Below are 12,251 nucleotides of genomic sequence, written 5' to 3' on the forward strand. Positions count from 1 at the left end.
ATATAAATTGGTTTTCTAATATCATGTGACCAAACATATGAAATGACAAGGGTATATCTTATCAATATCTTATTATAATATCTTTATCCAACTCATTATCCTATTATGCCCACCAAATGAGTCTTAAGTGAAAAAAAATGTGAAAAGAAGCTTTATAAATAGGAACAAAAAGAGTATATTTAAGGCTTTATTAAAACTTGAGTCCTATTTTTACCCAATCAAGTAATTGGTCTCCCCATTTCAAAATCTCCAAATTTAGGTCACTAGCTCTTATCTTTTTAATATAAAAAAAAAAATAAATACATGATGCAACATGTTTTAAATGTCGTGACATGCAATCTCCAAGTGGTTGATCACGTGCTTAATGTTAAATTCAATTATACAAAATATTAGTTTTTAACGAATGCATGTAGATCCATATTAAATATGTATAACAACTATCAAATTGTTTTGCTAGGTGAGCAACATGATATTGTGAAGGAAAACCACCAATTTGGTTCCCGAATTGTAACTTGTTGTCACATTGATCCCTGAATCAGACAAAAACTCATAAATTTTGCACTCTTCGATTTGTTAGTCACTTTATTTAATCCTGAAAGTTAAGTAAGACCGTTAACTTTGTCAAAATGATGACGTGGCTAGTGGGAGTGACACATGGGTTGCTAATGTGTATTATTTTATTGCCACATACCTTAATATGAAAAGAACAAAACACATCAAATAAAAATGTTAGAGATAAGTGTTCTAGCTGAAGAGTAAACAATAGAGTAAAGCATCATTTTGGTCCTTGAATTAGTCACTCATTGTCATATATTGTTACCGACTCAGATAAAAACCCATATAAAACCTCAACTATTTAATTTGTTAGTCATTTTAGTCCTTAATGTTAAGTATGTCTGTTAACTCAATCAACAACACTGACGTGGCTAACGGGAAAGACACATGGATTGCTAATGTATTTTGTTCTCTTCATATCAAGGTGACATGTGACGATCAAATAATCCAACGGTTTAGATTATTGTTGTGTTTGGTTCCAAGGAAAGAAAGATGAGTGGATGGAAAGAGAGTGGAATGATGCCACTTTCAACCGTTTGGCACGCGGGTCCCACATGAGAATTGTTTCGGCATTGGCGGAAAGTGGAAAGATGCCACTATTCCTGTTGCATTTACTAAAATACCCTCTGATCTTGTGTATTTGTACAACACATGTTTCAACTTTTTTTTTCCTTCTTTTGAACCATACTCTCATAGAATATTTTATTATTTTCAATACTTATACACATATCTTAGCATGCTCAAATTAGAACTCATGATAGTCATTTTTTTGACCAATTTTAATAGTTTTATATCAAAATTATTTAAATGTATTTTCATTGAAAATTATTTAAATAACACAATAACACAGGGTTATTTATGTCATTTAATAAATCCATTTCTTTCTTTCCTCGCTTACTTTCACTATAACCAAACAACCAATAAATCATCTCACTTTCTACTCACTTTCTTCTTCTTACTTTCTTTCCTTTAACCTTCTTTCCTCTAACTTTCTTTCCTTGCACTATCCAAACATACCCTAAATGTTCTAATCCCCAAGAAAGATTTAAATGCAGTTCCTCCTCTCAGTTTATGCTATATCATCAATGTAATTTATGATTTTAATTTATTGACTTTTTTATTTAGAACATTTAATTTAAATAAATAATTAGGTGGATATTTATATTATATAATTTAATCCATATAAGGAAAAATGAGTTCAAATGTAGTTGGGGTAAAATCCTGAAAAATATGAAATGGGGAGATAAAATTTCAAATTTCAAAACAGGAAGTTAAAATTTCGTTTGAGTCAAAATAGAGGGGATTACTTTATCGCCATATGTTACCTTGACATAAAAAGAATAAAACACTTCAGCAATCCATGTGTCTTTCCTGTTAGCCACGTCAACATTTTTGACTGAGTTAACCGTCATAATTAATGTTAAAGACTAAAAGACTAACATATTAAATAATTGAGGTTTTATATGGATATTTATTTAAGTCGGGGATCAGTATAACAACAAGTTATAAATTCAAGGACCAAAACTATGGTTTGTCCTATTGTTTACTTTCTAGCTAGAACACTTATCTCTAACATTTTTTTTCAATAATTTTCGGTAAATTACCAACAATATTTTCTCTATTTTTTCTCTATTATAAATGAGGTGAACATCGTTCCACTTTCACAAGTGATTTAATTTAATAACAATGATATTTGGGCATATTTAATTTCCTAACTTTATTCAACAATTCTTTTTATTTTAATAATTTTCTTCTCATCACACTACCAATATTATATATATATATATATATATATATATATATATATATATATATATATATATCACCCCTAGTCGTCACCACTTTTCTTCTCAATATATCGAAGAGAGGTGATTTTGGATCAATTTTGATTCAAAATTTCCCCTCCAAATTGTTTCTATTTTTTTTAGTTGAATAAGTGATTTTCATATATTTTCAAACTGATTTAGTTTGTTTTTGTGATTTCTTTGTCTTTGGACAACTCTATTTGTTTTGATTTCCTGTCTTTGTGCGATATGTTTTTTATTTTCCGTCTTAGTGCGGTGTTTATTGAATTCATGTTGAAAGATTAGTTTTGAGCAAGTGCAAACTCAATCAATGACTTTGACGTCGTTAACGTTGCAGATCCGGATACATGAGTATTCCGGAGAATTGAATATAGCCATATTTTGAAGGCATAGATACTCTGTCGTTTTATGTTATTAACATCGAAGTTGTGAGTTTGTTCGCAAATTTAGCATATTTGTTTTTAACAACTTTGAATTTGTATTGTAACAATGTACTATATCAATTTGAATAAATGAATATCGTTTATTTTAGGCTGAAACCCACTTTTTGCCCCCTAAGTTTGCAAAAGTTACGATTTTGGCCCCCTATTAAAAAAAAGGCAATAGTGACCCCCTATGTCTACCCCCTTTTGCAAAACGTCAATTTTGACTTGGTCAAACCTATGTGTCACGCCACATCAGTTCAAAAATCGCCAGCTGTCTATTTTTTGAATTTAAAATAAATGTAAATGCCACAAGTGTATTTGTAGAATTAAAATAATAAAAAAATAATAAATAAAAGAAGGAAAGAATTAAGGAGAGAAGCGATGATGAGTCTTCTTCTCTTCTTCCTCTATAACATCAAACCCAAAATTTAAAACAAACACAAACCCAAAATTTAAAACAAACACAAACCCAGTCAAAATTTATAACACTCTTCATTTATGAATTCATCAAAAAATTCAAACACAAGGAAGACAAGGAAGACGAAGAACAAGTCTTTGTTCCTAGTCCTCTTCTTTCTCTCAAGGAACAGATTGAAAAAGACAAGGGTCCCTTCCATCGATCGAACTCAAAACAATTCTTCTCTTCAAACAAAACTAATCTGTTTTCATTAACCTGCCAAAAACAAACAAACCAAAGCTGCAATACCCAATCCAAATGCTTGGCTTGATGGCAAATAACATAGTTTTCCATTCCATCTAAGATCATCCACCTGCAAAATAAAAACTCTTAATTTCAAAGATTTAATAAATAAATTAATGTGAAGAAGAATTCATATGAAATATTCAATATGCATCAACTACCTTGTTCTTCGTTTTCCGACGCTATACATAGAGTGAATGAAACCAAGCCAAGAAAAATAGAAATGATGATGGAGAGAATCAACGGTGGCTCTGAGATGAACGGCCACTGTCACAAAAAACGATTCAAATCTATTTTCTTGAGCAGGAAGAGGATAGGCTCACGATGAATTGAGAATTGAGATTTGAGTGTTGTTGTTGTTAGTGAGAAAGAAAAAAAAGGGTTGTTGTTGTTGTTATTGTTTGAGAGATAAAGTAAAGAAAAGGGGAAACTATTGAAGATGGAGATTAGTTTTGATGTTTGGTTTTTAATTGAATGATTTTATGAAAATCAAGAGGTTGAAGATGAAGATCTTTTACCCCCTTTTCCAGAATTTTTCACGTGCTCTTTCTTTCTTTCTTTTTTTTTTTTTTTTTTTTTTTGCTTTTTGATATATTTAATTACATTTATATATATATATGGCTTTTTTATTTAATTTTTAATTGAAAAAAACACATGTGGCGTGCCACATAGGCTTGACCAAGTCAAAATTGACGTTTTGCAAAAGGGGGTAGACATAGGGGGTCACTATTGCCATTTTTTTTAATAGGGGGCCAAAATCGCAACTTTTGCAAACTTAGGGGGCAAAAAGTGGGTTTTAGCCTTTATTTTATATATATATATATATATATATATATATATATATATATATATATATATATATATATATATATGGGGACTGCTAACTTACACCTACCTAAAAACACTAAGATGCAAGTTAGCAAGCTACACCCACTTGGTTTTGAAAAATAAAATCAAATACTATTATTGTATGTCACTAAATATTGAAGGATAGTTTTGTAAAGTTTACTTTATTTTCCTAAAAGAATATGCACGCATAACTGTTTCCTAATTCTCCGCTGCAAAGCTTGCGTTTTTTTTTCTTTCTTTTTTCTTGATAATACAAAGCAAAGCCACCGTATTGAATGTGAACTTTTTGTTTTGGTTTTTTTCAATTCTTCAGTGAAGAACTAATTTTTCCGGAGCCAATTTTTTACATAAAAAAAAACCTTCAATACCTAAAAAAAAACCTGAAGTGCTTATTTTTTTACTGGTTATCATATTTATTTTGCGACAATACTAGTGTACTAGTTCAAGCAAAAAAAAACTTTAGTAGTTTCGTTAGGAAAAAAAATGAAAGCTTGAGGAAAAAAAAAACTTTAACATTCAATATTGTTTAGAAAAATTTAAGGAAACATGTTTCTAATGTTTTGTCTAAGAATGAAATATAGTATAAGTTATCTATATAAAATGAAATATAGTATAAGAAGTTATAATGATGATAAACAATTAGTTTATTCTATAAAAAAAAGAAGAAGTTGTAATTAAGAAGTGACCTATTATGTTGTTGTGCGGAGGGTTGTCTTCGAATTTGGTGTTCCTTTTACTGTTTTTGAAGATAGTCCTTTGTTAGGTGATGTTTCTTGTGGGTTTTTCAGATTGTCTTAGATGCACGGGTCTATGGGTTTACAATTGGGTGCTCCCCATCTATCATTTGTATGTTGCTATTTTACGACTCCTGGCCTAGCACCTCTTGTCCTGGTCAGGACTCGTTGTGATTTTAATAAATTCCATTTTAGCTTCTTCAAAAAAAGAAGTGACCTATTATCCATATGAAAATAAGATTTGTTTTCATTTATTACGTGGTTCCTCATCGAGCCTAGCTTGATCACGTGATTTAACGATCATACGGTGTTTGAGTCACACAATTTACACATTGATATTTACAATTCTCTTTCCCTTTAAGAAAGACATTATCTTCATTTATCCAAAAAAAATATGGCATCATCTTCTTGGCAATATGAATAGGAATTGGACTATTTGTTTGCTTTATTTTTGGGAAAATGTTACATAGACACCATTTATTCTCACACACTCTTGTACATCCCATGCATTAGGAAGAGAAAAGAGGAGATGAAAAAGAAAGGTCAAATGCATCTAAAGGTCTTTAAGTTTTTCGTTTTTCCTAAAGTGATCCTTTAAGTTTCAAAAGTCCCAAACAAGTCCTTTAAGTTTCAAAAGTCCCAAACAAGTCCTTTTAGTTTTTGAATCGTTTCAAACAAGTCATTTTAGAGGATGATGATGATGATTCAGATGATAGCAACAAAGAGCATTATCCACCATTTTGCCATACCTAAAAAGATGACTAATTTTAAGTGGGTGTTAGGAGCAATATTTGGTACCAAAGATGAGTTCAAGGAAGCAATTACCAACTATTCTATCTACAATAGGACTTGTTTGAAACGATTCAAAAACTAAAAAGACTTGTTTGAGACTTTTGAAATTTAAAGGACCACTTTGGGAAAAACGAAAAACTTAAAGGACCTTTAGATGCATTTGACCAAAAAGAAAATGTACTTGTGTGGGTTAACCTAACCACGTGTCAGATTTTTGTGTGGGTGTCAAAAGATGTATTGCCACCTATGATTGTCTATGTATCGTAACTCTTATTTTTGCCCTTTTCTGTGTCACCTTCCTTACTTCCAATTTAAGCGAATAAAAAATGGAATGTTTCTTTCAAGCTTTTTTTATTTTGTAACTTTAGCCTAAGATACGTTTTAAGAAAAAGCCTTCATGCATCGTCGTGTTTCTCATGGTCTTCCTAATTAGACCGAAGAATGCAAGAGGTGGTGCTATAAAATACAAGTTAAAAAAAAAAATTACTATACACTTCTTTGAATGTCAGCATTGATTGAAACATGAAATAGAAGGAGCACAAATTAGACGTGAAGTTTGGTTGGATCCCTTTGAACATCGAATTACAAATGAATAATTTTGGATGCATCAAATTGTTACTTGGTTCTTTATAATAAATCTCGATGGAATCATCGCAATGCTTCTTTCCTAAAATTAAATGGTAACACTCAATACTATCAAACTAATGATCCAAAGCTTTATTTCACAAAGTTCTCTGAGTTGATTCATGGAAAAATTAATAGATTAATCAAAGGAAGGGATTTGGCCCATGGAAATGAAAGAGATGAAAAATGCAGTAGGAGGAAAGAGATGAAGAGGCATTAAGCCATGACGAGTTAATGTGTGTGAGCGCACATTAAGTTTTTATTTTGGTTTTTAATCTAAACCATCCATTTAGATCTAGTGGTCAATATTAATTCCTCTCATCTCTCATTTTAAATAGTGCTCTCATTTGATACATCCCCTATATATATATATATATATATATATGGGCTGCTAACTTACACCCACCTAAAAACATTAAGGTGTAAGTTAACAAACTACACCCACTAGTTATTTACCAAAAGACCAATCTTATCCATTAATTTAATAATTGTGAGTTTAATTTGATCTTGTTGGATTTTTTTAGCCCAAACTCAAGTTGAGAAATGTTTTTACATATTTTTGACAAGAATAAACGATATTGATTCATTAATTCAAATTGATTGAGTATATTGATACAATACAAATTCAAAGTAGCTAAAAACAAAAAGGATGAATATGTCAGCAACTCACAACATCCATGTTAATAACATAAAACGACTAAGTATCTATGTTTAAAAATATGATTATATTTAAGTCTCCGAAATACTCAGGTATTCGAATCTGCAACGCTGACGACACAAAAATCATTGATTGGATCTATGCACTTGTTCAAAGCTAATATTTCAACGTGAATCAAATAAACACCACACTAAGATGGAAAATAAAAAACACATCGCACAAAAATGGGAAATCAAAATAAACAAAGTAGTGCAAAGATGACGAAATCAACAAAACATGTGAAAATCACTTACCTAACTGAAAAAGTAAGGAAAAACAATTTGAATGAGTGAGTTTGGGTCAAAATTGACCCTAAATCGCCATAAGATAAGAAGAAAAAAGTGGTGGCTACTAGTGTTTAGGGAAGAGAGAAAAGATAAGTGCTTTTACATATTTTGTCAACAAAAAAAAGTGCTTTTATATATTGAAATTTACTACCTCTGTCCATAAATATAAAATCAACTTGAGAAATTTGTTTGTCCATTTTTATAAGACATTCTTTGAATTTTCAACTTAATTAATTATTTCTTTATCAATATACTCATATGTATTTTGTATCTTTTTCTAAAATCAACAATCAACATAAATATTTTATAGGAACATAAATCACTCATCTCTTGAAAGATAAAAATGTAAAAACAATATCAATTATTAACAAATTTAATACTACTAATCAACTTTCTTGATTCTCGTGATTTTCTCAAATATGTCTTATACATAGTCTAAATTTGGGGTTCATGATTTAAAAAGTCAAAACTAATTGGATTTCGCATCAACTTATTTATAAACCCTCTGGTCTTTATTATTGTAGGTAATGTGTGATAACTTATTTCCCTTAAATCAATTTGTCTCTTTAATTAGTTGTGACTTTAGTATGTAAGATCCAACTCAACTGCTAATGAAAATATATTGCTACAAACACAAGAAATAAATCCTTGAGTTCCTTAAAGAAAAAATAAAACCGTGACTTGAGTACACAAGGTGACTCCCCCTCAAGTTCAAACCTATAATTTTAAAAAAGTAAAACGGCCTATAAAAATAGTATGAGACAAATGCGGTATAAAGGTCTAGATTTAGAGTAAGTTTTAATCGTTTACTTTGGAGTTAATATATCCCTCGTGTGTGTGCATGTTTTTTTTTTCTTTCTATTTTCTTTCCATTGAAAAATAAAAACCATGTAAAATTACGTGTGTTTTTTCAATAATTTTATTGAATTCTAATAATCATAATATATAATATACTTAACTTTTTTTTTTAGACAAATATAATATACTTAACTTGTAGACTTGAGAAGCAAACTTTGTTTAGAATATATATTTATCCTTTTTCACTTTAATTTTTGTGCTAATGTGTTCTAAAGCATGTTAGGAATCATTTCTTTTTATATTCTCATATCCTTCAAATTCACTGAAATATACCCAACCAAAGTTGGAAATATATAAAGGGCTCCACTTTCTTTCTCCCATCTCACATTGTTTTTTCACCCTTCAATTCCATCGGTGTTTCAACCTTGAAGACCACATACCACCATGAGCAATAGAGAAGTGACAGAATTTATTTATAACATCCCACACCCCACTGATGGTACGTAGTTTATATTTTTTACCAATGAAAATTAATCACTAATAGAAATAGTTGAATAATACTACTATTTGATAAAAAAAAAATCATATAATTTGTTTCTAATTTATTCCCTAAATGTTATAAAATTTATAGTATAAAGAATATGCTGAAGGTTCTTATAAATTATATGAAAATAGTTTGACTTAGTTTATCTTTTATTATAGAAATAGCTTATATAATAAGTGTTTATGCTATAAACCTTTAGTTAAGTTGTTTATCCAAACAAGGAATAACTCTAATCCATTTTTTTTTTCAAGTAGTAAATTGCAACCGATTAACTCTATTTGAAATGTGTGTCCAGAGGATATGCTAAAGGAATATACATTAGAAGGAAAATGGGATGAAGTTGAGGAATTATACAAATCTGATCATAAGTTTAGCACAATAGTGATCAACAAAAGTAGAGGAACAGCACTACACGTGGCAGTAAATGATGGCAATGACAAAGTTGTTAAAAATCTTGTGTATTCAATCTTTAGTCACAATAATGACGAGGCCCTTGAATGTAAGAATGAAAAAGGTGACACTCCTTTGCACCTTGCAGCATCAAGAGGATTCAAAGATATATGTGAATGTATCATAGGAGAAGCTGGTGAAAGGAAGTATTTGATTGACATTGATAACAATAATGGAGAAACTCCATTGTTCCTTGCTGCACTTTCCTGGCAAAAACAAACGTTTGTCTATCTCCTCAACTTTAAACCAAGTTGGAGTGATTGTGGTGATTACTATTCTTATACTAAAGATCTTATTCGAAACAATGGGGATAGTATTCTTCACTGTGCCATCCGGAGGGAATTTTTTGGTAATTATCAAACTTTTAATAAATTGTATGTTTTGCTCCATATTATGAATTTCTAATGTTGGTTTTCTAATGTGTGCAATGTTTGGACATGATATGAATATCTAATTACATTTCCTAAAATAAAAATGAATATTTAATTACTCACGTTTTGGTTTATTAATAAATTGCATGGAAATGAGTGTTAAGGGTTTGGATATGATTTGTGAAGAAAGGATTGGATATGATTTGCGAGGTGTACTGGTGCGTGCTTGCATGCGTGTGTGGAAGAGTGCAAGAGCAACAACAAACCAATGCTTAAGGATTGGAAGAGAGTGAGACGTTATATCTCCACTCAAAACCTTAAGTCATCATACATAAGTCGTCTCTTTTATATATTCAACATTTTACTGATTCATAAGCGATGTGGGACTTAATCGCTCACACACTTGAAACCCAACAATATCTCCATCAAGTGTGAGTTTGCACCTTCTATTACATGATCAAACTCCCGCTCCCCCAACAAACCGAACCAAGACTCTAATACCACTTGTGGAGGAGTTCAGATGTCACGAGAGCAACAACATGTCAATGTTTCAGGACCGCAAGAGATGAAGATGCTCCATCTCCACCCAAAATCACAAGGCCTCAAGTATATGAGTCATCTCTCTTATATAACCAATATTTTACACATTCATATATAATGTGAGACTCAAAACCCAACAAATAGTATCTACTTCTTTTCATAATGCTCAAATAAGCTTATGGTTTGTTTAACAACCTTAGGGAATTTAGAAAGTGCTCAAAGCTAATGGTGTTTAACAACCTTAGGGAATTTAGAAAGGAAAATGCAATTAAAAAAAGTCTAGGAAGAAAAATTGTTTCTATTATAGTAAAAAAAACAAAACTGCTTCTAAATTACTAAATCATGCTAATTGTTTCTTGGGCATTAGTTAAGAAAGTAAAAAAAAATGAAAATTTTCATTAAAAACAACAATTCTATGACTTTCATAAAGTTGAATATACAATTTTTCATCATTTTCCAGTACAATATTTATATTAATTTCTTTAACTAGTGCTCTAAGGCATACTTTAACATTTCCCTACTAATATTTATGTATAATGCAACAGATTTGGCACTTATAATAATACATAAATATCCAGATCTTATCGTCATTCAAAACAAACTTGGATTTAGTCCTCTCAAACTTCTTGCTACTAGGCCCTCAGCCTTCAAAAGCGGATACAAGATGATATGGTGGAAGAAGATTCTTTACCACTGTAAGTGTGCAACATTTCAATATTTGTGTACATTGCTATCTGCAGATAAATTGAGAAGAAACTCATTGTTTTGGGAACATATGGTTTTATAGCTAACTATCATGCATGATATTATATATTAACATTTCACTTATATGTTTAAACATTGATGAATTCTTAGTTACCTGAAGTTTGGTTGGATATCAATCCTCTGGAGACAAAATTAATTAAAAAATTGATTTGATTTTTAAATAAATGAATACAAAAATATGACATATCTGGTAGAATAAGAATATTTTCCATAATTAGTATTAATGATTTCCCTGTAATTATGTTGCTGGTAGAATAAGAATATTTTCCATAATTAGTATTAATGATTTCCCTGTAATTATGTTGTAACATAATTATATAGTTGACATATACTTGTATATATATATATATATATATATATATATATATATATATATATATATATATATATATATATATATATATATATTCCATTCAGTAATGAGAAAAACAAGCATTCCATTATCTTACATGGTATCAACCCTAATCGATCCCTTCTCTCTCTAAAAAAAATAAAAAAAAAAGAAAAGAAAAACCAAATCACAGAACGCGTGCGTGCTTGTACCTTCTTCTCCACAACAACTGTCACCGATCCAGCACCACCGTCTGGGTACCGCAGCCGCCGAACACGAATACCACCTCTGTTCTGTTTGCGCCGCCGACGCACACAACACCACCGTACTTTGCATCCCGCCGCCACCGAACACGAAAACACCTATGTTCTGTTCGTACTGCCGTCGACGCACACAACACCACCGTCCAAACAACCCACGCGATTCCGACGTCAGCTCCATCCTATCGCCCTCTTTTCTTCACCTTATTTGCGATTTAGATCTTGTTCGTGTTTTCGATTGCTGTACCAATGCTTCCGACATCACGTCGTGCCTTTCTCTCCTAACACAGCGTGATTGTTCTTGTTGTTCATGTTTCAGAACCTGTTCGTGATTGTGATTGTTGTTCGGGTCTAATTTATTCTCTTTGTCGTGATTTCTGTTTGTGATTTTCTTTCTCCCACTGCAAATCATGTCTGATTCCGAACACAACGACGTTGACACCCGTGGTGCTACTGCCGCTGCCACCGGTGGTTCTGGCCTGCCCAAAGCCTCCACGCTCAGAGGTTCTAAGACGGAGTTCCACCCCGTCCTTGCCGTCTCCAATATTAGGAACCACCTTCCTATTGTTCTTGATATGGAAAAATATCAATATGGAACCTGAGCTGAACTTTTCCGCATTCATGCTCGCTCACACCGGGTCCTGCATCACATTGTTCCATCTACAGGAAAAACACCACCAGCCTCTATGGACAACGAGTATGAACAATGGACCACTTTTGATGC

The 12,251-nt window shown here is 31.4% G+C and overlaps 1 long non-coding RNA gene and 1 pseudogene across 2 annotated transcripts in view; one reads left to right on the forward strand and one right to left on the reverse strand.

Moving 5' to 3' along the window:
* Positions 1–3,264: 3,264 nt before the first annotated feature.
* LOC146938644 (uncharacterized) lies at positions 3,265–4,288 on the reverse strand. The gene is made up of 2 exons (XR_015033396.1): positions 3,647–4,288; positions 3,265–3,555 (listed from the first exon to the last, which is right to left on the reverse strand). It is a non-coding gene; the product is annotated as an uncharacterized LOC146938644 (long non-coding RNA).
* A 4,145-nt stretch (positions 4,289–8,433) lies between these two features.
* Positions 8,434–12,251, forward strand: part of LOC146938645 (uncharacterized) — a 44,504-nt pseudogene continuing 40,686 nt past the window's right edge. The window contains exons 1-3 of the transcript XR_015029995.1: positions 8,434–8,765; positions 9,106–9,609; positions 10,717–10,866. The product of XR_015029995.1 is annotated as an uncharacterized LOC146938645 (transcript). The remainder of the gene's footprint in view (positions 8,766–9,105; positions 9,610–10,716; positions 10,867–12,251) is intronic.

Source organism: Medicago sativa, chromosome 3 (assembly GCF_051527215.1).
Source record: "Medicago sativa cultivar Bolivia chromosome 3, Bolivia_mono, whole genome shotgun sequence".
In the NCBI taxonomy this organism is placed as follows: domain Eukaryota; kingdom Viridiplantae; phylum Streptophyta; class Magnoliopsida; order Fabales; family Fabaceae; genus Medicago; species Medicago sativa.